A 27654-nucleotide genomic window follows, 5' to 3' on the forward strand; every position below is an offset into this window, starting at 1 on the left:
TGGTTGAGTTGGTGGTTTATTCCACTGGCGTAAACCCTGATGAATAAAGGGACTAAGCCAAAGGAAAATAAATGAATGAATGAAAGTATCTTGAGTCATGAGAGGAAATGTTTCAATGTCGATCTTATCTATTAGTAAATACATTTTGAATATAGTGGGAGTAACAATAAATTGTTCTGTTACATGAATATCATCAGCCTAAAATAATTTTATTTTATAATCAAGAGCGACAAAAACATTTCAAGAATAATTAATTGAAATTCCTAAAGCAATTTTACAGGAGTAATAACTGTATGCTCAAGGGTTAAGGAGAGACATATTAGAAGTGATAAGTCTGTCTGTGCCAGTGTTACTGTGAAAGGACATGGTGAAGTGCCAGTGGCAGGAACAGAATGAATGGACACCCTGCACTTTATTTAGTTCCTCTGTTCACAACATCAAGCGTTGTCAGCTCTGATTTCCTCCCCAAGATACCAGCAGCTAGAAAACAGCCAGTGAATCACCAGCAAGGACAGAATGTACAGTCGTCAGCATTAATGCCTGCTGGACCTGCTTTTAGCATGATGTTCAAACAAAATCTGTTCGCATTGAGCTGTCGTGTCAGTAGGCGATGTAGACATATGTTGCGAAGCCATGATTTGTCTGCTACAAATTACTTCAAGACAGTTTCGAAAGACACAAGCTGCGGCGTGCATGGCAGGATTTGGAACAATATATAGCTTCAAAAACTAACACTGGCAAACTGTCAATCGAGGGGGGAAAAACACTCTAGCACCTCCACTTTAAGAAACATCAAGCACCAGCCCTGACACCCTATTATTCTGAAAATAGAGCATTTGCTTTCAAGATTTGTTCTAATTAGTCATACCGAGTTTGATTATTTTCGTTGCAACTTCGTGTAACAATTTACCACTCTCACCAGTCCCTTTTTCCATTTCACTTCAAATTAGATGGACTCTAATAACAAGTTGTAATTTGTAATGCAGCATCTAAAACACTCAAACAAGTGCTATTTAGACTACTGTGTAATTTGAGACAATGGTGTAGATTCAGTGCACATAATTACTAAACTACTTTCTCAGGATATGACTGTAACCAAGGTTCCCTGAGAAGAGGAGCAAGACACTGTCTTTTGAAGTTATGGGATGCTCTTTGTGAAATTTATTTCTAAACTAATTTCAAGAGGTTCACATGCTTATGATTGTCCACAGCTGGTCCTGCATTATCAAAGCAGGATTCACCAGTTGGATGATTTCTAACTCACTATAAATAATCAGTTTCTTACTTTTGTTATTTTCAACTTAAAGTATACCCCTTCTACCCTCACACCTACCTCCTTTCCTTGACAGGGCCGCAGGGCAGCCCAGTTGTTAGCACTGTTGGCCTCACAGCATTAATGGCATTGGTTCAAATTCTTACTTGGCCAGTTGATGTTTCTCCGCAGAGTTTACATGTTCTCCCCGTGCTCATGTGGGTTTCCCCCGGGTTCTCCTGTTTACTCCAACATTTCAAAGAAATGTGACATAGGTGAATTGACCAAACCAAATTGGCACCATTGATGAGCTCTTAATGAGCAATTCTTAATTGCCTTTACCCACAATTAAGTGGGACAGTTCTCAAGACTTAACTGAGCTTAAACTCTCTCCCTCTCTCGCCTTACAAATGGGAGGGAGCCCTGGGCTCGAGGATCTTATGAGCTCAGGGCTCTCTCCCGGGACAGCACGCCAAACACGCTTTATAATCAATCATCAAGCTAAGTGTTGATCATCGGCTAACTATTGAAACTGTCACTGTTGTTTGAAGAACATGAGTCAAATGGTGCATTTCTACTAGTCAACAACAGTTCAGTGTCATTACCAATGCTTAGAGCACTTACCAAGGCTTACCTAGTTCAGTACATTGTGAAACTTTCCAGATCCCATAACCTTCGCTCTAACTTCACTTCCTGTCAATATATATATATATATATATATATATATATATATATATATATATATATATATATATATATATATATATATATATATATATATATATATTGTCATATCACAATAAAGGCAAAAATGCAAAAAAACAAACATAAAAACAATTAAACAGTTTAAACAAGGAACAACTTTTTTTTTTTTTTTTTGCTTCCGCAGTTCTTCGGATGGTTAATCTCATCTGGTTGCGCTTCCAGTCTTTAGACTGTTGTGGGCCAGGCTCCCCAGAGGCTTTAGACTGTTATTTGGATTGGGGTGATAAATACTTCTTGAAGACTGCTAAGTACATCTTTACCTCCCTTGACCTTTCAACCCCTGCCTCGACAGATATGCTAGAAAGCTTAAAGGGTGAAACCAATGCATCAAAGACATTTTGTTTCGCTGCAATATCAGCGAGGTTCATTTACCATTGCTTGACTAGTGACAGACTCAATAATAATTTGACGGTACCGCAAGCTGATTCTTATCACTCGCATTTCCAAGGCAGGTATAGTCTGTCCTAGGGCTGGCCAATTTATCTAATGTTATTTTCATGCACATTGTGTAAATAAAAGCCGATTCTACACTGTAAAAATTGCATAGTTCCACACAATTCATTCATGTTGTCCCAACACAAATCGATTTAATTAACTTAACACTTTTAACAAATTTATATCGATTGAACATAAAGAATTATGTTGTCCCAATGAAATCTCAAGAATTGTGTTTTTTCAGCTCATTTTAATTAAGTAGTTTGAACAAGTAAAAATATTTTGAGTGTAGTAAACCTCAGAATTTACTACAAAGAAGCTCAATTTAATTTGATTTAATCAGTCAATGAAATTGACAATCATTCTACAATAATAATAGCCACTAGTTCTCAGTGAACTATGGCTTGGTGTACTATATGCTGCTCATAAAACGACCAAATATAATAACATGGTTTTGCTACAAACTCACCTCATAACTTCAGTCGAGTGATTGAAATAAATCCTTCTGTGAGGTACTTTGGTAGTTGTCTTTATTAGTCATATGCTGCATCAATAAAAGCAGTCAAATATGCTGTTTATTCAGTAACTGTTACGAATTTCCTTGGTGACTAATTAGAGGGGTTTGTGGGTTTCAGTGAGAGTGCCCTCTAGTCTTTGGAGAAGATTTACTACTGTTCAAACCATGCTTCCACGACAAGATGTTCATGACAAATCACAACTTTGCTCAATTGCGTTTTCAATTTTTACTTAATTAATCACCCTGCTTTAGTATGTCTAACAGTTCCTCTTTTGCAAGACTGGCAGATTAAGAAGGCTCACTCAATTTATTCACATTTCACAGTCACAAACAGTACTTCTTGGCTGGATCCCAAGAAAACACTCTCTGCTGGATCAGACAATTCTGAAGAGAGAATGTCCTGCTCTGAGTCAACCTATAGTCTCCACAAATTCAGTTTCTGCTTTGCATCACCCAATGGGGCAGAGCCACCTGGCCAGCATAACTCAAGAACAGGGACAGGTGGGAAACAATTCAGCTCCTCACTCAAGTACATACAGTAACAAACTTGAATGCATTTTCTTGAATGTTTAAATGGGAGTTTCTCCATAGTAGTAAGACAAAAAATTACTGGTATATTTTGTATGGGCCTCTATTTACTAACATGCTTTAAGCTGCTTTTCTGTTTTAATTCTGTGTCCTCCCAAAAAGGTCTTGCTGAATCTTCTCCTCAGCTAACAATTCGAGGAACATCTGGGCTTCTTCTATTTCTTCAGTAAGGATAATGCTGCCATTTCAAGTGTTTATTTATTTATTTAAAACAGTTTTGTCATGTTAACAAACAATACAGCAATGGCTGCTCATCACACCGGAGGTAGTACTAAAAAGCACCAGGTTCTATGTATGGAAAATAGTGGAAAAGCCCCAAAAAGTGAGCTGTACTAAACAGAACAATGAGTAAGACTTCTTATTGTTCAATTGGTTCGTTTCCAATTAACACTTGAAGTTGCTCCAGTTTGTATTACTCTGCATTCACTTGAAAGAGTGAATGACGTCCATTCAGTATTCCTTCACTTTAGGTTATTGCTCACAGCTTAAAACTTATAGGAAATAAAGACATGGTTCACTCAGTACCATCCTCATCCTCACTCTTTCTCTCTAACACTGTCTACAAACTCAATGCAAGGCAACAGAGCAAAAAGCAATAAGAGCTATCTCTTCAAAATAATAGGCAGTTCACACTGACAATGATTTGCAGTAACAAAGCAACAAGAAATCATTGCCTTTCACCAAAAGATGGTTATTTCCAATTGCATGGCTGAATGCTGGCAATGCAACAATGTTAAACAGAACACAACCTTAAGCAAATGATGAAAATCACCGTGATACTGTGACTGCCAATTATAGTGTACATACACAACCTTCAGTTGCAATAAAAAAAAGACGTTTTACTTTTATAACTTCATAGACAGATTGTTTGCTTTGTGAAATATTTTGGACAAAATCCAGAAGATTGATTGTGCGGTCTGAAGTACTGTTTAAGAATTTAAAATGTTGAATTGGGCATACTGTAGCAGTGCTTCCCATACATAGACTTTACTTGGGCGGGCTGCCCAAGTATGTAAGGGTATATTTGTATATTTGGTGACACATTTTTTTTTTTTTTTTTTTTTATATATAGATATAATTATCATCCTATTACACTTTTTTCAAGAGTTCACATTAGCTGATTGATTATAAAGCTTGTATGGCATGCTGTCCCGGGAGAGAGCCCTGAGCTCATAAGATCGTCAAGCCCAGGGCTCTCTCCCGTTCACAAGGCGAGAGAGGAGTTTGAGCTCAGGTATATCTCGATAACTCCCCTGCTGTAGTAGCTAATGAACAGATAGTGATTGTTCTTAAAGGGCACCAAGGTTACCCCTTTTTTCAGATTTAATATAAGTCTTTTGCGTCTCTAGAATGTGTATATAAAGTTTCAGATCAAAATACCCATCAGATTTTTCATTATACCTTTTACAAGATGCTGTTTTATACTGATTTCCAGCAGGGCGTGGTTTTGTCGTACTGCGCCTTTAAGACGATTCTTTCCTGCCCACTTTCTCGCCCACTACATGCCTCCTCCCTCAGCTGCGTCAGACAACAGACAGACTTAAAGGAAGAAGGTCTTACGTAGCGTTTGTGAGATACTAAAGTAAGAACTAACCTTTACTAATCAGTATTGTGAAGTTGCATTGATGAGTCACACACAATATCGTTACAAAGTTAACGCGCGCGCACACACACACACACACAGGCAGGCAGACAGAGCGCGCTTAGCTTAGTTAAGGCTAACCTCAAGTACTGTGTGGATATCTGTTATGCTAATGTACAAAATAAATTTATGATTTAACTTCCACAAACCGGGATTGAAGCGTCTTCTTTTATAATTGTTCTGACACGCGGCTGTGCTGATGAAGTAAAGCTGAAGTAAAACGCTGTAATTAATTACACACATACTCTGTTTTAAAACACTTTAAACAAGTGAAACTTATTCTTAATCACATTTGATGATGATTGCTGATCCTAGCGAACAGAACAGACCTTTTATTCCCAGTTGCTTTGCGTATGTCTGCCTGGTCTTGTTGACATATACACGCGACTACCGGAACATGTTAATGCGCGCAGCTTACAATCAATTCGATGGGCGGGGGGATCGCACACCTACGTAATGGTGCGATCGATTTGAAAACAGCTCCAATTGGCCGACCCTTTCATATCACCCCAGTATGACGGTCTATACACTATACCAACACACAGATCTGTCCAAACAGCTTGAAAAGTAGATTTTTTACCATAAGTGCCCTTTAAGAGAGAACTACTTACTAGGAGCATGTCTATGGTCTATTTCTATTTTCCATGTCTATTTGATTAGTCAATTAACTTAAGTTGCATGTTTTTGAACAGTGGGAGGAAATCGGGGAATCCGGGGGAAATCCAAGTGAGCATAGGGAGAACGTGTAAACTCTGCACAGAAACGTTGGCTGGCTTGGTAAGGATTAGAACCAGTGATGTTCTTGCTGTGAGGCAACAAGGCTAACCACTGGGCCATCGTGCCACCCATCTAGAAAAGGAGAAGGAGTAGGGGCGGAAGGGGGGATTCTTCAAAACGAAGATGGCTGTTAAATGGAACTTAGGGCATTTATAGTGGCTTAGTAATCATCTGATTGGTGAATTATAAATTTAATAATGCAGGACCGACTGCTAGCAATTCGGAGGCTACTGCTGGTTTTGTGTGTGCAAGTCCTATCAACACTCCCACAGACAGTCACATACTTTGCAGACCCACAGAGATGCACACGTAAAACACGCATCTAGCTAGGGTTTCTAAATTTCCTAATGTTCAGCATTTGGCATTCGCTTTCGAAAGTTGTTATTATTGTATGCATTTTTAAATTATCCTATTATTTAAACCAACTTCCACATGGCTTCGCAGCTAATTGAGCACACACAGCTGTAAGAGCGAGAGAAACATTAAATAATTCATTATTTACTAAATGACTCCAGAAAAACTTCACCATATACTCGGAGGGTATAAAATGACAGCTAAATTGGCTGCAAAATATTTGTACACCATTAGAAATGGTTAATCAACTAATCTGCCTTATTTAAATAATCTACACTTATTATTATATGTTTTTGAGATATATTGTCTGTTTTTATTGTTTTTTCTGTCATTTACTTTTCATTTGCGGTATATTTTATTCATTTGATAATGTTAATATATAACATAGACTAGTTTATACAAATCTAAAATGCTTTGGCAATACTGTACAAAATGTCATATCAATTAAGCAACCTGAACTTGACAGAGAATAAAATAACCATAAAAATAAAACGATTATACAGTAATAATTTTTTTTTTTTTTTTTTTTTTTTGTCGCATGTAGTTGACCATTTATGCACTGTGGGTAAAAGGTGTCTTTCAATCTTTCAATCTGGCTACCACCACAAGTATATTTCAAACCTGTGGGAAGCACTGCATAGGTTCAAAATGAACAGAAAGCTGCTTGGTTTGATATTTCTGGAAGAACAACATTTTTCAACATTTTTTAAAGTTATTTATTTACAAACATACAGTTTCAGAGAATACAAGTACTCTACAACTAAATGTTAACTCAGATATAATCTTTTAATCACCTCAATGCATTTAAGCATGTAAACATTGTCTTTTGAAGCTTAAACCAAGCATCAATTAAACTTTAACCAAGCATCGATGGACTTTAAAGGACAACTTTTTTTAAGATAAGTTTTTTGAATCTCTGTAAAGTTTGTCTGTAAAGTTTTCAGCTCAAAACACCTATCAGATTAATCATCATACCTTTCAGAATATTGGAATTTTCTGCTCTGAACACAATGTAGCTGTTTTTGTGGCATGTGCTAGTTCTCCCTGCCACCGTTCCCACGTGCTTGTCAGTGTATGCCTCAATCTCCAGCTGCATCAGATAAACAGCAAAGTGACACATGAAAGAAGCAGATCTCACATAACGTTTGTAAGAAATACTACAGTAAAAACTTTCCCAATGTTTATTTGTTGTACTTGTTGTGGAGTTAAGTCAAGCCTTTCTGTAATGAGTCACACACAATGTTGTTACAAAGTTCACACACGTTTAACTTTGCACTATTTTAGCATGCAAATGTGACGGGATACATGTTAATGTCATGTTGCGGTGGGCCTCAAATGGGAGAGATTTGCATCCTATTTTAATGTCTGGAAATAAAAAAGAGACTTATTGTCTTTATATCACCCCAATCTGACTGTAGACACACTATACCTACACACAGTTCTGTCCAAACAGCTTACAAAAGATGATTTTCATCATAGGTGCTCTTTAAACTTGCCATGGCTTGTGTCAAGCAGTGTTGGGTAAGTTGAATTATTATTTTTATTCATTTCTCAGTGAATATAGTCAAAAATTTTGATGCCCTTAATCAAAACTGTTAATTCAGACAGTTATATGCATTAAAATAAAAGTTTGGTCACCTCACATATTTAAAAATTGAAAAATGGTTAATTCAAATTCAAACAGGTTCTTGCAACAAAAAATAAATAAATAAAATAAAAAAAATCAAACGGCTGATCTGCTGGCGTTTTATGCGCAATTATCTCAGGTTTGCAGAGAATGGTTAGGCCTTGTTGATGCCAAAGAATGGTGTTGATGCCAAAGAATGGTGCAAGCTGATAGAAAGCCAACTGTAACTCAAAAACCCAATGTTACTACCTAGATCTGCAGAAGAGCATCTCTGAAAATATCCACACATCAAACCTTGAACAAGTATACCAAAACTGCTCCTGGTACAAGCAAGGTATACATAATATGAGTGTATACTGTATCTCTTATGCATAGATAAATATCAACCTATCTTGAAGAGTCCATTAACTTAGAAAGTGCTTGCGTTCAGATGCTGTCAAAACCTTAATACTGTATGTTTTGAGTGTCTATGCAAATACACAAAAATTCATGATACAACCAAACCAATTATTAATTATTCATGCATGCTGACCATTTATGAAATTTCGTGGCCTCTCTGAATGTCTCTAGTCTACAGGAATTGTTTATTTACTGGTTGTCTGAATACTGAATGATTTGTAGTCCTGTTGCAGCATGATCAAACTCACTTGAGCTTTTAGGCTTAAATCCAATGTCCAGAAAGCCACTAATACCACTGATACCACTGAGTTGTAAAATACAAGTCTTTGTTTTTTTCTGCCTAAGTCTTGCTAGCTGTAATTTTGATTGGTGAAAAGAGGGCCCTTAAGGTTTAGAGGTCTCCTTTACTGACTCAAGGTAATTGTTTCAATTAAAACTGTAATTACTGGATAGGCTCAACAGTCAGAGTTGAAGAGACGACATGCACAGGGGACTAACCATAGAGTAAATTAGAGAAGCCACTTCTGCATATTAGTCAAGTGGTGTCTCATCTGTATTTCATTTACTCTTTTTAGCTGCTCAGAACATGAAACAATGTCCGTTTGAATTGAGAACTGTGGTACAAAGTGATGTTTTATGTAATATGAGCATTCGAACACCCAACAATAGATGGTGAATAATAGTAATTTTCTCCACACTTAACATTTTAGGTCACTTCTACTGTTTTTTTTTTAAACTCTAAGTTTCCTTCAGGTTGGAGACCTTAAGCTCAGCACACATTTCAAACCTCTTAGCATCTGCTCTCCTCATTTTTTCTTATGACTTATGGCTGTCATACATAAAAGAGATGAATTAGGCTTCTCTTTCCCCACTTCTCGTTCCGGCAGTTCCGACAGTGAGAGCACGACAGCAATTAGGTTTTCCGCTTCCTTAGCAAAACCTTCTATTCAAATCCTGTTGCATCAGGCCAGGAACACCGGCTGAGAGAATCTCTAATTAAAGAGTGGACCGGGTGCAGATGAGCTCTTCTGCTCCTTGCTATCCTCAGTACCAGACACAGCTAAAATCAATGGGGCCAAGGAACCGTCAGGAGCAGGCCTGCAATGATCAAAAGCTGCAGAGAAGAGAAGCGAGACAGATGAAAGAGAGGAGAAAGGCCACAGCACTTTTGGATGTCACAGAGAAATTATCTAACTGCAAAACATGGGATGGTGTTCAGTCACGCATGCCTATTTTTTCTTCTTTTTTTACTTTTAATTTCACTTTTCTGACCTCTAGCCAAAAACCTACTGTGCGATAGCATTGCAATGCATCACAGGTGTCTGACTGATGCAATTCTTTCTTTCTAAAAAAAAAAGTAGGCAACTGCTGACTGGTAATGCTAACATTTCTGTCATATATTTGGAGCCAAGATTTTTTAATGGGTTTTTTATGTGTCTTATTCTCGCCAAATCTGCATTTATCATTTTTACGTTTTACCATTTGAAAACAACACCTAACTATGTTATAATGTTCCTCTCTTCTTATTTACCTAATAGCAGTGTGAATTGATGGGCAGAGCCTAACACACAGCAATTGCTCATCTTTTCCTATGCGTGACGGATGGCAGGTGGGCAGATGAAGGCTCTAAACTCCCAAATTATAATAAAAATGACACCAGTTTACCCGACTACGCCAATTTGTGAATTTCGCCCAAAGAATTAAAACACACGCACCATCTGTAAAAGAACGAACAAGTTTGCTCTACCAATTAGAGTCAGAGATTGGCACAGTACAAAAATAGTTTCTTTATTGACAAGTCTTGAATAAAAGCCAGATTAAAACCGATATTGCAAAATTGACACAGTAGCTTAAAAAATCATATGTTATGCCCAAGGGCCAGAGCTTAATCTACCGAATGCCACCCAGCCACTCACCAAAAGGGATCAATGTTTAAATCAAAAGGCAATCGTCACATAGTTTTCAGTCTAAAAGTCGGCACAGCAAAACAAACTCAGCCACGCACCTGCGTCTGGTTCTCGCAGCTTTTCTAGTCTCTACACTTACATATGCAGCTTTGGCATCATAGCCAAACAATGCTGCAATATCCAACCCGATTAGTATTTCGAGTGCCCTCCGCAGGTCTGGAAAGTGTTCACGGTGCAGCAGCCCATTAAGTGGCGCATTACAAATAGCAAATCGTCACCTTAGAATTATAAGCCTTAGAATTATCAAATTGAGTTATTGACATATTCCTATTAAATGACAACTTATTTACATTATGGGAGTTTTTTTAATAAGTTTTTTACATTTTAAGACTTTTCATTTAAAAAGCAAATATTACACACATACTGTTTACTATAAGGAATGCAAAAACTTTAAAGTTCAATATCTCAAAATCGAATGCAGAACCTTGTAATTCCAAGGTGTTCAATGTTTTCCAGTTTTTATAGCTCAAATGGCGTTTAATGGTAGGGCAGAAACAAAGACCAGGGAATCCGTGAAGTAAAGAAACTAATTACCTCTCCTGCCACATGTGGATGTGAGTTTTAGACAATAATTTTATAAAAAAGCACTACACAACCGATCATTTTGGCAGACCGACTTCAATATAAGCTGACCTTAGACAAAGACTATAGAATACACGAGACGTGTCACTCGTATAGTTTTCAACGGGGAAAAGTGTAATGGTCAATATTGTGAATGAATCCCCGCCTACTAGTACAGGAGCCAATCATTGATCGCTACAGACTGGCGTTTCTCTGGGAGGAAGCTCGAATCAGACGTGTGCTTTTATGACAGTTTGGTGGTCAATAAACACACTGAAATCTCAGCGAATACTTGCTTCACAGACATATATATCAACATAAAGCTAATACTCTAATGCCCAAAATTTGTACAGAAAGAGTCGCTGCCGTTTCTGCAAGAGACTTGGCATCAAGACCAAGTTATGAATTACTTCAGAAGAGCAGCGTGACCAGGCAAAGCATTATCCAGAGGATGATAATGTGTAGAACAGCACATTCCTTTCGAGTGAGCATGCAGTCAACCTAAAAATAGGTCGATTTTGTTTGATTGAAACGTTTAGAAACTAAACTTATGAGACGGTTGTAGTTTAATTTTATTTGTGGTTCCAAAGATGTAATGTAATGAGGCATTGCAAAAATGGCCGTCCAGTGAAATGACTTAAATTAAAACAGGGGTGTCCAAACTCGGTCTTGAAGGGCTGGTGTCTTACATAGTTTAGTTCCAACCTCAATTAAACACACCCGAACCAGCTAATCAAGCTCTTTCTAGGTATACTAGAAACTTCCAGGCAGGTGTGTTGAAGCAAGCTGGAGATAAACTATGCAGGACATCGGCCCTCCAGAAGTTTGGACAACCCTGCCTTAAAGGGACTTCGCCTTAGACTATTAAGAAGGTTTTAAGCTCTAAATCTTGCATTAGTTTTTTTTTTTTTTTTTTTTTTTTTCAGAACAATGACCAAAAGACAGGGAATTTAGATTACTCAGTTCATGAGCTCTTTAATTGAAATACCAACCTAGCAGAGTTTCTTTTTGACAGGTAAGCTAAACTTACACAGCTCCTCACTGTCAAGCCTGAGATAATACTGTTAGGATAATAATCTTAAAAAAGGGCACTGTGAGTATAAGAGGTGTATGAAAAAGTTGTCTTATAATAAACTTCACCTTCACAGTTTTTAGTTCTTCCTTCTCTTGATTTTATTTGAATCAATTGTAAATAATTGTTTTCATTTTTCTTTTTATAATTAGTAAAGCCATCTCAGGCATTGAAATAAAAACAAGCAACACCACCACCATCTGTCACTGGAGCTGTACTTGTATGAAGGACCCTGCTTTGGCGACTGGTAGACTGCCAACTCCAGCTTACCCAGAGGAGACTACAGCAGGGCCTTGAGGATTTAGACAGGACTTCGTTTGAGCTCTTGCCAAATCCAATCTCATCATTTCCTGGTTCTTTCTATAGAAGAGCTCCATATGAGCTGTGTTTGCAACCGAGGGAGAGACTGTCCTAATTCAAACACGGAGGTTATGCTGCGGTGTGTGGATATTAACCTCGCTAAGTGGATTCAGGGCAGTTTTTATTACAGACCATGCTCAGAAATCTCCTTCTGTTAAGCAGAGAGGAACCTGTAGGGGACATTTCTGCATAAGCTTGAGGTACAGTGCAGGTGATTGAAATAACAGCATTGGTTTAGATGCTCGTTCATTAAAAATATATAAATGAATTGTCAAGAAGCTTAATTTTGCTCCCCAAAAGAATGACAATTATTAAAACAAATAAGGACATATTCTTTGTAGGCATAAATGAGTAATGCTGGGAAGACAAACGGAAATCATAAATTGTGGGATGGATGGAATGATGGCCAGGTGGTGAGATTTATGGAGAATTGTATTTGTAACCATGGAAACTCAAGGGAAAAGTCAGTGCTGTCCTTGTTCAAGGATGACTCACAAACTTCCAGGACTGTTTATCAGAGGATCAGAAAAAAAATGAAAAAAGTTAAATAAATCTGGACCAACTTCAGATAACATATAAGAAAACATATAACTGAAACAAAAACTACTTAAATTGTCTGGATTTTGTATGAATCATATCAATTTACTGCATGTAAACAGAGCGGTATGGTGGCACAGAGGGTAGCGATGTCACCTCACAGCAAGAAAGCCACGAGTTTAAGCCTAGGTTAGGCCCGTTGTCATTTCTGTGTGGAGTTTGCATGTTCTCCCTATGTTGGCGTGGGTTTACTCTGGAAAGTCTAAACACATGCGGTATAGGTGAATAGGGTCAGCTAAATTGTTCATAGTGTATGTACGTGAATGAGAGTGTATGGATGTTTCCGAGTGATGGGTTGCAGATGGAAGGATTAAATGATGCATTAAACTTGCTGGATAAGTTGCCGGTTCATTCTGCTGTGGCAACCCCTGATTAATAAAGGGACTAAGCTGAATAGAAAATGAATAAATGAATGCGCGAATGTAAATATACAGTTGAAAAGTTTATGTACATATTTCTTATTGACTGGACTGTAGAAAAGTTTGATTGTACACCCTTGCCACCTTCTCGGTTGGTTTGTTCACAGTCTTTTTTTTCTTCTAAACCCCGGCACCTTTATGTCATCAACCTGCTGTTTTGTGTACAGCTGTTGCTTTTTGACAGGAAGGGAAAAAAGGGAAACGCCAAAGTGGAAAGACGTACGCACATCGCAGTTCTTCTGAGTCTTTTGGTTTTGGACATACAAAAAGCGACTCGCATCCATCTGCTGCTAAAATATTAAAAAGGTTCAGATAATAATGAGATGTCTGCAAAAGCTGTTTTTAGAGAAGACAAGCAGACATTATCACTGTGTTTCCTTGTCAATGGATGTCACATCTAATCTATTTGCATTTTTGACATCATGGTTGATGCCAAATTTATGTCATTTTGAGGGTAGATGGTTGACCACTGGGTTGATAAAACAATCTCCACTTGTCTGTCTTTGACTTTAAAAATTGCTAAATAAGTGTGTTATAATCAATTTAAAATATTTGGACAACCATATGCCACAAATGCATCTCTGACACATATGTGCAGCTCACACAGAGACAACTGACAAAGCAGCAATGTGAATGGCATGTAGCCTGAGGATTGTTTAGTGTGTGGACATCAGCAGACCCTCAGAGCCAGTGACACATCCCTGATTAAACTAGACAGCATTGCTACTAAGGGGATCTTCTCCAGCATACTAGGCTCTTTTTAATTAAAACTAACATGACGTTTTAGCACAGAACTGGTCAATACTCACTAAATCATGTGCAAATCCAATAAGGTTGGTAAAACATTTCTTTGAGATAATAATCACTTAATTACCTGGGCTGTAAACAAGTCTGTCTCGTTTAAAAAGTCACACCTTCTCCTCAGTTGGGATTTTAGATATCTTACAGCAATTAATAACCTCTCTTGGGGATTGCTTTCAGCTCTTTTGATAAATCCTCTGTGGAAGGAAGGTAGGAAGTGAATAAATTGCTGGAGGGTCTGTACTATCAGATTGTGGAAACTGTGAGGAAGTACAACTTCAAACTTCTGCGTGCATAATGTATAGTGGGAAAATAATTACTCCAGGATTTCCCTTTTCTATATTTATAAAAAAAAATGTTTGAAGGGAGTTTTAATTTATCCCAACACTCCAAAACTCAGAAATAACCTTCTTAAATATAAATATAAATGTTTCTGTTTGTAGGCTCTATTGCTATCGTAACTGAGGGGGGTAGTGGGGCCACCCCAGATCGTTTGAAAATACTCCACAATATTTCATCTTTATGTTTAGTTTTGGTATAATCAGTGGTCTAAAAATGCTGTAGTGTCAATGAGTGGGTCAGTCAAATCAAACAAGACGAGGCTTTACTGTCACTGAAACCAAACATGAATGTTTTTGCTTTTAATGGTGAAAACATGAGATCAGATTAAAGTACAGATTGTCAAACAAACATTTTTCACAACCTAAAGAAATGTAAGATTACCAGCAGTAAAATCCTGTGATTCAAAAAATAACTGATATTCATTTCATATGTATCATACTGTATGTATTCATTATGTAACCATTTACATAATTCTTAACTGAATATAATGAGACTTGAAACACCCATAGCCATTTTACCTTTTTTTTTTTTTTTTTTTTACATTTTACCATTGTATTAAACAAACACTCACTCTTTAAGTTTAAAAAAAAAAAATTGATGGGGTAAGTGACAGATTCAAAGTGTGTTCTTGTCTCATTCCCGAATGAACCACTGTTTTTGTTCAAATGTCTGTCGACAACTGATCAGAAAGGCCAGGCAAATTTGTTTATACAGCACATTTCATATGGCATTTCAAAGTGATTTACATTAATAAAAAACACAGAAGTATAAGAAATAATATATCACTCCTGGTGTGTGGTACATTCCACATCACTTCCTGTGTTAGGTACATTCCCTTTCCGTAAGGAATCTGTAATTGTAAATTTGTTTCGGGACTTGTAAAAGTCTTTTCATTTTTTTTTTTTTTTTTTTTATAAATTTGTTAATTAGTTTTTTCGTCCTTGGTTAAATAGTTTTTCCTCTGTAATTGTGTGATTATAGGTATAAATGTTTTTCAAAATGTAAATTTGTCTCGAGCTTTGTAAAAGTGTTGCACACTTTGTAATGTTGTTTTGCAATTCCCGGCCACCATAGTTTACCAAGTGACAGTGAAATCAAGCTTGGTGAAAAGATGTGTAACAGTGAACCGTTCAAGTCAACAGCATTGGAAAAAGGTTTGTTACTCGACGCAAATCGGATCTCAATGAGGACCTTTGCTGATTAAAAAGTGAGAAAGCACTGTGTTGCAAAAATGTCAAATGTTCACAACTGACCAACTAATTTATGTAGTAATACAACTGTAGTAATATTACAATTTAATTAATATAATACACCACCGATGACTGTAGCAAAATCCAAGGTATTCATAAGTATTAACATTTATCTATTCCAAACGATTCTACATCCACACTCTCGTTCCAAGCAGACATCGAACCAGCAATTCCTGCATGGGAGGCGAATGCTCTAAGGACTAGGCTATGAGAGTGAGACTTTTCCGCTGTATTCGTCAGCTATCCTCCATTACACACTACACAACACAACAATATGCAGTAGCATTCTTAAAAAAATAGTTGTAAAAAACACAATAAAACACTTTAGTATCGTTCAAAAGATTTTTACTATAGATTACTATTGCATTATAGTTAAATTACTGGTGCATGGGACCGGTGACGTGCTTTAAAACAGTAGAAATGCATTTACACCTTACTAACCTACGAGGGTGTTTAAACCTTCAAATAAAAATTCAAAGCAGTCACAGGAGAAGCTTCGGACATCACTGATCACGTGATTATGGCTAAACGAATCAAGCTCAGGTACACTGCTTTACTGCAAGATGTAACTTTTTTTATAAATCCTTTAAAGCCTCTGTGCACAATGTCATATCACTATGTTTGCCCCTGTGTTGACCATTGCTTGCCTGACCATTCTTATAATAAACCTGTATTTGGATCCGCAACGCAGTTTTCAGGGTCCCATCATATTACAGTAAAGCTGGAGAGGAATCAGTCAGTAAAGACAGTCACTGTTGGTCACCTAGAATATTTCTGCAACCTTCAGAAAAATTCCATGCACATACTGGTAGTTTATCAGGAACAAACATAATTCCTTACAGATGAAACCCTGCTTTTAAATTGCTTAAATAAAACATCAAAAAGCCATTTTTGGTGAAATGGCCCTTTAAGAGAATTTAATAAAGACCCCAAATTCACCATGAAAACTGAAAAGCTTCAGCTTGCTGTTAAAATTGCTCAGTTTAAATGGGCAAAAACAAATTGTCGACAAGAAGGTAAATGCTTCTGACATGCGCTGGCACAAATTGAATTTTTTTTTCTCTCTGTGTTCCCTCCGTTTAATAATTCCTTCTCTTGGCTAGGGGAAACTCCATTTCTGACCCCAGACAAGAGCTGTGATAAAGCAATTAAGTGAATTCTGTGTGGGTGGCTCAGGTTGACAGGCCCAGTCTGGGAAATGGCAGACCCACCGAACTGCCAGAAAAGAAGCCTGCTGTCAGCCTGCCTCAGACTGACACACTCCTTCACATGAGAAGAAATCCATTTGTCTGATGGCTGTGAGTCAGTCATTGAGACAGACAGGTATGTACTTAATGGACAGCATAGATTACATTTTAATAAGATTTCCTACCTTTGGAATAAATCACCAATCTGTGGCGTTGGCATTTCTCCTTGAGCAGCTGTTTGACTGGCCTGCGAAATCTGATAAAACAGATTTTTTTTTTCTTCAAATTATTTGAATTTTTCTATCCTGAATGTAATAGACAGATTCAGTAAAAACAGAAATCAACTGAAAAATGATGGAAAACATGCTAACTGTAGTCAAGGTTTCCCTAATCCTAGACCAGGCTGTATCCTGAGCTGATGCTGTGGTGGTCATGGAGGAGTGGCGAGCGTTAGACTGATTCCTGAAAGACCACAGTGACAGACAAGTAGGGTTGGGTATCGAAACCCGGTGCCATTAAAGCACTGGTACCTTGGTACCGGTATTAAATAAGCGTATGAATTTCGGTGCCTATTTCGGTGCTGCGGCAAAAATGTAAGAAGCATCAAAGGGGTGTAAGTGAACATTTAATTCTGACCAACTTTGAGGAATATGAACAGGCGATATCAGGCGTTTGTTATTGTCGCTAGGAAACAGACGCACGCAATGTAGTACAGCGCTTTAGCCTTGTTTTCAGTGAGCGAGAGCGACACTCTTCAGATCTACACGCGTGATCACATTCATCCAATTTGCTTAAACTAAGCATTCTAAAGCGTATTTTACAAGCAGGGATTCTTACACAGCAATTGTCTTTACAAAAGTTGCATGTAATGCGCGTTTCAGACCGCAAGCGAAAGCAGTGTGTGATCAGCGCGTATGGAGAGCAAAAGCAACATGCAGGCGTCTGCAGCGTGCAGCTCTTCGGCAGCTGCTGCAGAGATCAATCTATCTCTAATTCACAGTTATAAAAATATTTATATAATATAGTTATAATGATATTTATACATGATCAAACTAGTGTTACTCTCTCCGCTTCAGTAATGTCCAGCAGCAGAGTAACAGCTCGTGCAAAGGATGAGACGGACAAAAGTAATCAATGCATGCCCTTCTTTTACTTATTTTCGTGTTGTCAGGTTCACGGTGCAAACAGCTCTCGGGTGGAATAACTTAAGTGAACATAAAACAAAGCCAAGTAAAACTTTTTTTCCCCTGCTTGAGCTGCACAGCACACAGCGAGTTCACATCATCCAGCATGCGTGTCGAACTACACTACCCACTTCGCTATGGACTACAACTCCCTTAAATAGCAAGTCTTAAAGCGACCACTCCCATCTCCTATAACACTAGCGTGCAACTTAAGCTAAACTGATACTAAAATTGTTTTACATTTGGTTTTGTAGTTCGGGCCTAAATAAATGTTTGCTTAAGTTTTTAATTGTTTATGTTCATTTGATTGACTATACAGTATATATGAATCAGTTAATATTATTAACGCATTTATTGGGTAAAATTGCTACTTTTTACTGTCATTCAATGTGTTTTGATCACTATCAATGCAAACTTATTATGACTCCAGAATAATGATTTTTTTTTTTTAGGAAACACTGTAAACATTTTCAGAAACATTATTTTAAATGAATAGGAGGGCAAAATAAATTGACTTCCACTGTAGGCCTGTTAAAGTTTACAGGTGCAACAATACGCCTTCATGTACTTGAATGTTAGAAATGTGTTCTCCTACTCCAGAATAACATTACTTGTCAAATAAATAAACAAGGAAGATTATTTTGAGTTTAAGTTATTTAATTATCTTGTTTATGTAGACTGCAGAGTGATGCACGAAAAAATTACTTCGAATAATGCTTTAAGTATTTTGTGATGTATACGTTAAAATGTGCTCCTAAAAGTATGTGGCCCCTGCCTGCCCCCTACAGGTTAGTAGTAAGCTAATGTAATTTCATAATGCAAATCTTAAATTCATGCTATAACCAAGAAAAGATCAAAGGAAATGTATTAATGTAATACAATATGAATTGATGTTTACTTTAAACTGTAATTATATTGTTCTATTAAAATATATATTTTTAATCTTTTGTCAAATAAAATATTTTTGTAGAGTCATCCACCATCATTTTGTGGCTAAAAAGTATTGATTCAGGCACCGTTTTGGCACCGGTATCATTTTAAAAGTATCGATTTAGCACCGGTATCGAAAAAAACCCAAACGATAGCCAACCCTACAGACAAGTCCCTGCATTGATCCTGTGGGCCCACCTGATCAACCCCCAGTGACTTACTCACACCTGCAGTTCTCCACTATGGACATCCAGCGTTCTCCAGCCTCCGGCGCCAAGACTGGAGCTCCACACAAGAAGTTTTGTAAGTTTTTTTTTTTTTTTTTTTTTCATTTTAGTCAATTGGTGAAGTTTGTTTCTCACCACTGGCTTGTTTGGCTTGGCACTTGTGGAGCTGCGCATCAATGGATTTGCTATTCGGTGTTTGAACTTTCAGCAGTGTAAATTAAACCACACTGAACTGAACTAAACTGAATTTCAACTCTACTAAAACTTTTATGTTAAGTGGCTTTGACACAATCTACATTGTAAAAGTGCTTTCTAAATAAACATGAATTGAATTTAATTGAGTTGAACTGTCAATATTAGTCTTTTTGCCTTTGTACTTAAGTGTATGGATATAACGCATATTACATAAAGGCACATTCGAGCTTAGATAAAGTTTTACAGTAGTTTAAATTGGTGCTCACTCTCATCAATGTAATCCTGTTCTGTGAAAAGGTTCCAAAAAAAGCAACACATATAATCTTCATGAAAACCTCAGAGCATTTCATAATGACCCATATTGCATGCGATCACATTGCATGCTTTTATCCTGGGATTATTTGTTTGTACATCTCTGTGATATTAAGCATTAATATTACCAAATGATATTCATTTTATTAAATTTAGAACGTTTTAATAATCTTTAGTGCCTAAAGATGGCATGCAATTTGTCATACTATTTTCATGCTGGGGAGACAAATTCATAGACAAACTGGTGAAATCACAGAAATCTTTATATATATATATATATATATATATATATATATATATATATATATATATATATATATATATATTATTATTATTATTATTATTATTATTATTAATAATATTCTTAAAATCTTTATACTGAATAACATTACAATATTTTTTTTAATGTAAAAGCTTAACTTTTCATAATTTTTGAAGAGACAATCCTTCTAAAATACCAAAAATGTATTGCAGTACTATAAGAAATATCACCATCACATCCTAATATTACGACAGTGTGGACATCTGTTTTAATTTGTACCACATTATTTTTAATGTCCAACCAGATGCAGCCTTACAGCTTCCAGAGACCTATTGGAGCACAAAGATGATTTTCTGCCCCACCACTCAAACCAAACAGCCCATCAGTGGCGGACGGGACAATAAATAAATAAACAAACAGCATAATTTCAGATTGGGCACAGAACAGAGTGAGCCGTCTTTCTTCCTCTTCAATGATCCCGGCAGCAGCTTCCTCGGGACACACCAGTGTTGGATCCTTTTAAGCCGAGAGAGCTGCTGGCTCAGCATCCAGACCCGAATCCAAGCAAAGTGCTTTCTAAAAGGCCCTCAGAGTCTGTGATCGTCCACACATCCTCAGGGGCCTCCATGCTAATGCAGCTGCAGAGTGGGTGAAGCAGCTGTGAGCGAGAGTGCTTTCTGATGAACAAACACCCGAAGGTGTTTATCTTCAGCGAGCTCCATCTCATTCAGGACACCTTGGAGTCTTTCGTGAGGCTATTCTGAACAAGTACAAAGGTGATAATGAGTCATTTAAGGCCTCCGGTGATTTGTGCTGAAGATGTTCATTTTGTGCGCAAATTAATGATGCATGCATTCAAAACACGTAATGAGCAACTTCTTCCTTCTTGTTTTGTTGACCTCTGCCACGAATGAAGCGAAGCATTGGGAATTGGAAACTGCATCGTGTTTGTGGTAAAGTGGTTATGTGCAGACTTCATAACATGATTACCAACAATGCAAATGGAAACTACTTTTGGATATGTTCAAAAATTTGTGTTTTTATGCTGAATCTTCCATTTCCACATGTCAATGAACATAAAACATTAAAGACAGCTTAGAACAAGTATGCATACATTATCCCAATAATGACAAACCATATGCGGCATATTTGGAGAGAAAGCTGAAAGAAAACAAAGATTGATGGGCGCATCAGCGCTGGAATGATTACTGTGATTGACAGTTATCTAATTATCATAGTTTAATCCAGACTGATATACTGGTGGCGTGTGAATTATTCTATAAACAGAGGAATCATAACAGCCTGGCAAGTCATTAATAAATATGAGTGAAAGGAAAACAAAATGAATATTAATAGGAGCCTTAAATAAATGCACATTCAGATTCATTCCCAGTAGCATCTCACACTGTCATTTAGGAAAATGAAATTTAGCAGCAATAGTTTGTTGTGTGTGTTTGGCTAAGGAATTAGAATTTACTCCAGTGAATTGTCTCGTGTTTCCCTGCAGATATTTGTGACAATAACAAAAATCACACAGAAAAAGAGATAAACACTGAGGTAGTGTTTTCAAATCTCTAAATGCATTCAATATAATTAGTGTCAAACAATATATTTCAAGATAAAGGGCTGTGACATAGCACATATTATTGTTGCTGAAAGGTTTTTCACACAGAATACAATTTGAAAAGATAAATAAAGTTGACGACATGCAACGTAAACATCCTTTAACCTAAATGCCATATATTTACTCATGTTTTATTCACAAGACACTGTAAAAGACATGATGTGATATCAGTAGTTGAAAATTATATTTCAAGCATATTTACACAGACAAAAAGTCACCAAAATAGAATGCAGAAACCTGTAAAGAACATATTGAGTGATTTTGTAATTTGTTATATATGTGTTCAGATGCAAAACCCTCTAAATACATCAAAAATGAGCTTCAATAATTAGATTTAGCAGTTTCATTTTATAAATAATGATACAATTATTAGCTAGTAAATAAATAACTTTTTTTCCAAAAATGTAACGTTAGACAATTCTTTGGTTTGTAACAAGGTAGACTTTCTTTTGCATCAAAACCAGCTAAATACACTTGTGCTTTTTTGCAACAACCTCTAAATCCACATATTGGGGCAAGACAGTGTAATTAGCTAATAAATCACTAAAGAGGGGATTAGAAATTTTACCAAACATAAAACACCTAAAATGAAAAATGCGTCAGTCTGTAAGTCTGCTGTGGTTACCCCTGACATTAATTAAACCCTAACAATCTGTTGTCATTTCTGATATGTAGAATTTGCATTTAGTAGAGTAATATAAAATATTGCAAACATTGTAAACTAAGCTTGTTAGATTCCATTCATGTAGTGTAAAACATTATGACACATAAATATCTGTGCATTGTCCATTATTATAAAAAATGCTTATCAAATGTATAGGTAATAAAGTAATATAAGTATAGTTTAAAACATTGTTTTTATATTTTTAAAAATAGCTTACATGAGCAAACAAAACACAAGGTAGGCCTACTGGGCAAAAAGGGAATGTCCCTGAGACACTTTTAGAAGGTGTCATTTATTCATTCTCACCACACTCTTTGAGACTCATGGTCTCTTTTTCGTCTCTTGTTTATCTTAATAGCATCAATGCACAATAAAAGCAAGGCATATTAAGTTTGTCTTTCGTGAAACAGTTGCCATTTAATGTCGGCCTCATTCAAAGTAGCGCCACTGTGAAAAAAAAAACATTATGAATGCATGCTACACTTCCAACTATACAGTGTATTTTTTTCGGTAAGTGTTGAGGTAAGGGATGTTTTAATTTGCCACTCAGTAGTTTCCATCGACCTATTTTTTTATTTTTTATTTTGAAAATGCGCATAAAAAGCTTATGCGCATAACTGAGTAGGATAAACTTCTTATTCAATAAGAAAAGATGCACATAATTACGATGGAAACACTTACTGCACAAACTCCAGCATGCGCATTAAAAAAGGTCATTTGGTTTTGTTAAAAGAGATCATGTGATGATAAAAATGTGTGTGAATGGATAAACCATCAGGCTGAGCACATTGTAAAACATCTGAAATGTTGTTTTGGTCATTATGAAACGCCTTATCGTTTCAGTATTAGTTGTGTTATATTATTAATGACCTCCAGAATCAAGAGCATCTGTGCTCCGCGTCTGACACCTTCAAATGCCACCGTGCGTTCACTGCATGTCAGGATTGCTTTCTGAGGCGCAAGTCAATTATTAGGTGAAGAACAGATTAATGCCGTTTTAACAGTTGATATTTGGCGCCAGTTAATAAGGAAGTGATGATTTTGTTCGCTTTGATTTGCTTTATTTGCACGTCTTTAACGCGATAATCCAGTTTTACGCATAAAATTCATTCGCATTTTTGGATGAAAACATTGCTAGTGACAGTTGGACAGGCTCATGCAGTTAATCAAACTCCATCTTTTAAAATCGTAATCGAAAGCGGAATAAAATGCTCCCCTCATACAAGCTGGTGTATCAGCGAACTGCTCCATTGAAAACATACGATTCGATTTGCACCTTCTGATTGGTTCTCGGGGCATAGCTGTCAAAGGCAAGTGACGTTTAGAGGCTTTTGCCAACAAACTGTTATTTCTGAATGCGCTAACGCTGCGATTTAGATGATTTAAAGCAAAAATATTTGTTAAACATGTAGTACTTGCCTAAAGCAGTAGCTCAATGTCATTAGCTAATTTTGGGGGGAAGTGGCGTTTAGCAGCTTTTGCATCTGGACTCTTCATATGTTCCCTTTATCTTAGGGGCATGAAATTCTCCAACGTTTCCTAAAAAAAAGCTATCTTAAAATACACACAGAAAACTGGACTAGATTGGATTGTTTTAAAGATTAAAAAAAATTAAATCACCATTTAAGTTCCTTTAGGGTCAGCAAAACACAAAATACAGAAAGTTACTATAGTAAAAATATATCTTCAATTTGTGAGCAAGTTTTCTAAAGCATTTCTAAAGCAAGAAATATAACCTGAAAATGAATGAGTGTCTATGGACCCCTGCTGGATTATTACTATTCTCCAATAAATAATAATCTTCATTCTCATCATCTCATAAAGCTAAAAAATGTAAACAGGCCCTAATATCTGAACTGCATTATCAGGAACACCTCTAAAGCAGTGTGTCCTGATGCTCAGAATAATAATGATCGGATGCTCAACTGGAGTCTGTTGATATGATGCACCTGTAGCCAAAGCCAAGACCCGCTCGGCCGTTAAATGTTACAATATTCTGGTAATAGATGGCCTGCAGCTGGGTAGAACACCTGAATACCAATAGCCTGATTAGATGGATTGTGGCTAAACTGAAAACTTGATCCCCTGCTCTCCCTCTACCCTTCTGTCCTTTCAAATATCTGCTCTCTTTTTTCCTGTTCTCCCTCTCTCTTTATGGCTCTATCTGAAATCGCCCCTATACAGTACATTTAAACAGTGCACTATTTGAAGGAGCAAGCATTTACAGTAATGTTCACTCAATCAATCCCACAATGTGCCACAATAACGAGTGTACCAACGAAGTACCCTCATTGGCTAGAGAATGCCCATATAATGCCATGGTCACATAAGAGTTTGTGGATGTGAAATTCTGTTGTATGGCGATGGGGTGGGATCAAATAAGATGATTAGACATTTAAAAAAGCAAGCTATTAGTCCATGTTTTAAATTTCTGTCTAGAGAGGTCATGTTTTGATTTTTGATTGGTCTCACGCAATCATGAGATGCGATTTCGCAAATCAGAGCTCATCAAACTTGAACTTTCCAATGAAGCGAAACTCGTTGCACAAGCTTGGGTTTCCGATCTGAAGCATTCGCCTGCGTATGAATAGAAGTGTTTGGGGAGAAAAGTCCAGTGTGACAGCAGCTTTACACTGTACTCAATTCTTATACCTAATTCCCATGTCTGACCACAAGACGGATTCCACAAATTTCTAAATAAATTATTGAATTTAGGGCTGCACGATCGAAATCGTGACGTGCACATCTGCAATAATCACATCGCAGGAGGTGAGATGCAGAGCTATATATATTTGTTTCATATAATATATTTTTTGTTTGATTTAAAAGAAAGAAATATATAATTTCTACACTTTCTATATATGATTCTAAATTATTCTGATATAAATCAACTATTTCAGACATAAGGGTTCTTAAAAAAACTAATTGCACAGCACATTTTGCTTCACGTTCTTCATGCATGCAGAAGCCATATTATACTTCTGCATTTTAATACCGTTGCCATTATTTTAATTATTGTAAGTTTATTGTTGGCAATTATTAGAACAAGTTGAGTTTAGCTTGTCACAATTTATTTGTTTTATAACATGTTATTTTATAAACCACTCAGGGGTTTTAGCTGTTTTTTTAGCTTAATTTATCACAATTTCTTATGTGTCTTTTCATTTACCAAATGAGCTCGCCTTTGTCAGCATGATATGCATGTTTTTATATTCTATGAAAATGTTTACAAAATTTCCCCAAATTATTATAGAATTATTATTTCATTTTTCAGCAGTTCATTGAATTTCTAAATATCGCAATATATAAATCGCAGGAAAAAAATATATATCACAATGTCATTTTTTTTTATTGAATTGTTCAATAAAGTTTGTATAAATGACAGAAAACTAAATACATTGTTTCATTACTAATAGACTAAAGATTAAAACAAGACAGATGCTAAATAAATATCACAATATGTCTTGCCAAGAAGTTAAAAATATAATTTGTCTGAGGGATTTATCAACCATAAATTTCAAACAAAACATCATCTCTTCCAGTCGGCTGAATGCTTGAATTCACTGTCTGGTTTTCATTCACTCTTTTAAGTGGACTATATTAGTAGACTAATGTAGACAATATTGATCAAGGGTTGATTTCAGATAGATCCTATTTTTCTCTGTATCCACCCACTGTTTTTCAATATGCAGGTTAAGTTCCATTACTTTCATTTAAGCACAAAATAAATCAACATACTTATTGAGATCTGCACTTACTATAATATATTTATTATGATACAAATGTCTTGCAATTCTTTAACATTTTTTTTTTTCTAAAAATGCCTGAGAGTTTATATAGAATGTACATTTTTTTTTGTCATTTTAATATGCATTTCATGCTATTAACAAACCATTAACTAAGAGTTTTAGTTTGAACTACCTATTAGCTCCTAATGAATAGAAAGGTAGTAGTTGGGTTAGATTTTGGATAGGATGTAAAAAAAAAAAAATCCTATTTAAGTGCTAATAAACAGTTCATGTCTTAACAATAGGCAGGTAATAAGCCAGTAGTAAATGGTGTGAATTGTTACTTATTCATTCATTCATTCATTCATTTTCTTTTTGGCTTAGTCTTTGACTTTATTTATCAGGGGTCGCCAGAGCGAAATGAACCGCCAACTTATCCAGCATATGTTTTACGCAGCGGATGCCCTTCCAGCTGTAACCCATTACTGGGAAACACCCATACATTCTCATTAACACACATACACTACAGAAAGTTTAGCTTACTAAATTCACCTGTACTGCATGTCTTTAGATTTGTAGGGAAACCCGGAGCACCCGGAGGAAATCCATTTGAAAGCGGGGAGAACATGCAAACTCCACACAGAAATGCCAACTGACCCAGCCAAGGCTTGAACTAGCGACCTTCTTGCCATGAGGCGAAAGCACTACCCACTGCGCCACCGCGTCACCCTGAATTGTTACCAAATTTAAATATTATATATTTGAATTTGAATTTATTGAATGGGATAGCCCCTTGAGATGAATTATCTCATTTTCGAGGGGGTCCTTAAAATGTTTACAATCTGAAGCCTAAATAAGCAACAACATGTAATCAAAAGTACAAACCATTTGATATTCAAATAAATAAAAAAAATTTAACTTGGAGCCAATATTAATACCATTCGCAAGTTGCAAGTACATATTGTATACAGAGCATATTATAACAGTCGCAAGTACATATTGTATATAGATCATATTTTTCATACAACTAACAATATAACATTTTAGTGTGCGTTTTCTGCAAACAATGTGTATGACAGTATGACAATATGATAGTCATTCTTTATATTTATTTTTGTTTGTTTTAATACAGTATATTCAGTATACAGCTTGATTACTGTAAAAGTATTTAATACAACTACAAAGAGCCCGAAATGTACAGCTGTTAAAAATAAATAATACTAACAATGCTTGAAACTGTAAGACTTTCACAAAAAACAAAAGATGAGAGGCTTTTAGAGCTTTTTGTTTACCGAGCGTGTTTGCAGGTGCGGTTTGCTTAATTGACGCTGATGAACCTTGTGCAGATTTATGCCGATTGATCCCCACTGAGAGGTTGTGATCAAAGTATCTTGGGTGCAAAGGGTCCATCAGGTGAACTCTACGAAAATGTTCAAAGGCCTCTTTGAAGTGGTTATTTTTTGCACTTCTGTTTGGAATGACACAACAACATGGTTGCCATGATTGTTCTCCCTTCAAAGTGCTCCGTGAAGGCATCATTTATGTCATCTGGATTACAACATTTCTCTCTCAGTCAGTTGCAGCTTGTTTGTTGAAAGGGTTTTAATCGCTTTGGT

At 36.4% G+C, this 27654-nt stretch overlaps 1 long non-coding RNA gene across 7 annotated transcripts in view; it reads right to left on the bottom strand.

Annotated features, from left to right (window-relative positions):
• LOC141376130 (uncharacterized) overlaps window positions 1-27654 on the bottom strand; it is a 354504-nt gene that overhangs the window by 163950 nt on the left and 162900 nt on the right. The window contains exon 5 of one of the 7 annotated variants that reach the window (XR_012385389.1): window positions 20270-20782. The exons of the other annotated variants lie outside the window; for them this stretch is intronic. This is a non-coding gene — a long non-coding RNA (uncharacterized lncRNA). Of the gene's footprint in view, window positions 1-20269; window positions 20783-27654 lie in introns of those variants that run through there. 7 annotated transcript variants of the gene reach the window in all.

This window comes from Danio rerio, chromosome 9 (genome assembly GCF_049306965.1).
Source record: "Danio rerio strain Tuebingen ecotype United States chromosome 9, GRCz12tu, whole genome shotgun sequence".
Classification (NCBI taxonomy): Eukaryota; Metazoa; Chordata; class Actinopteri; order Cypriniformes; family Danionidae; genus Danio; species Danio rerio.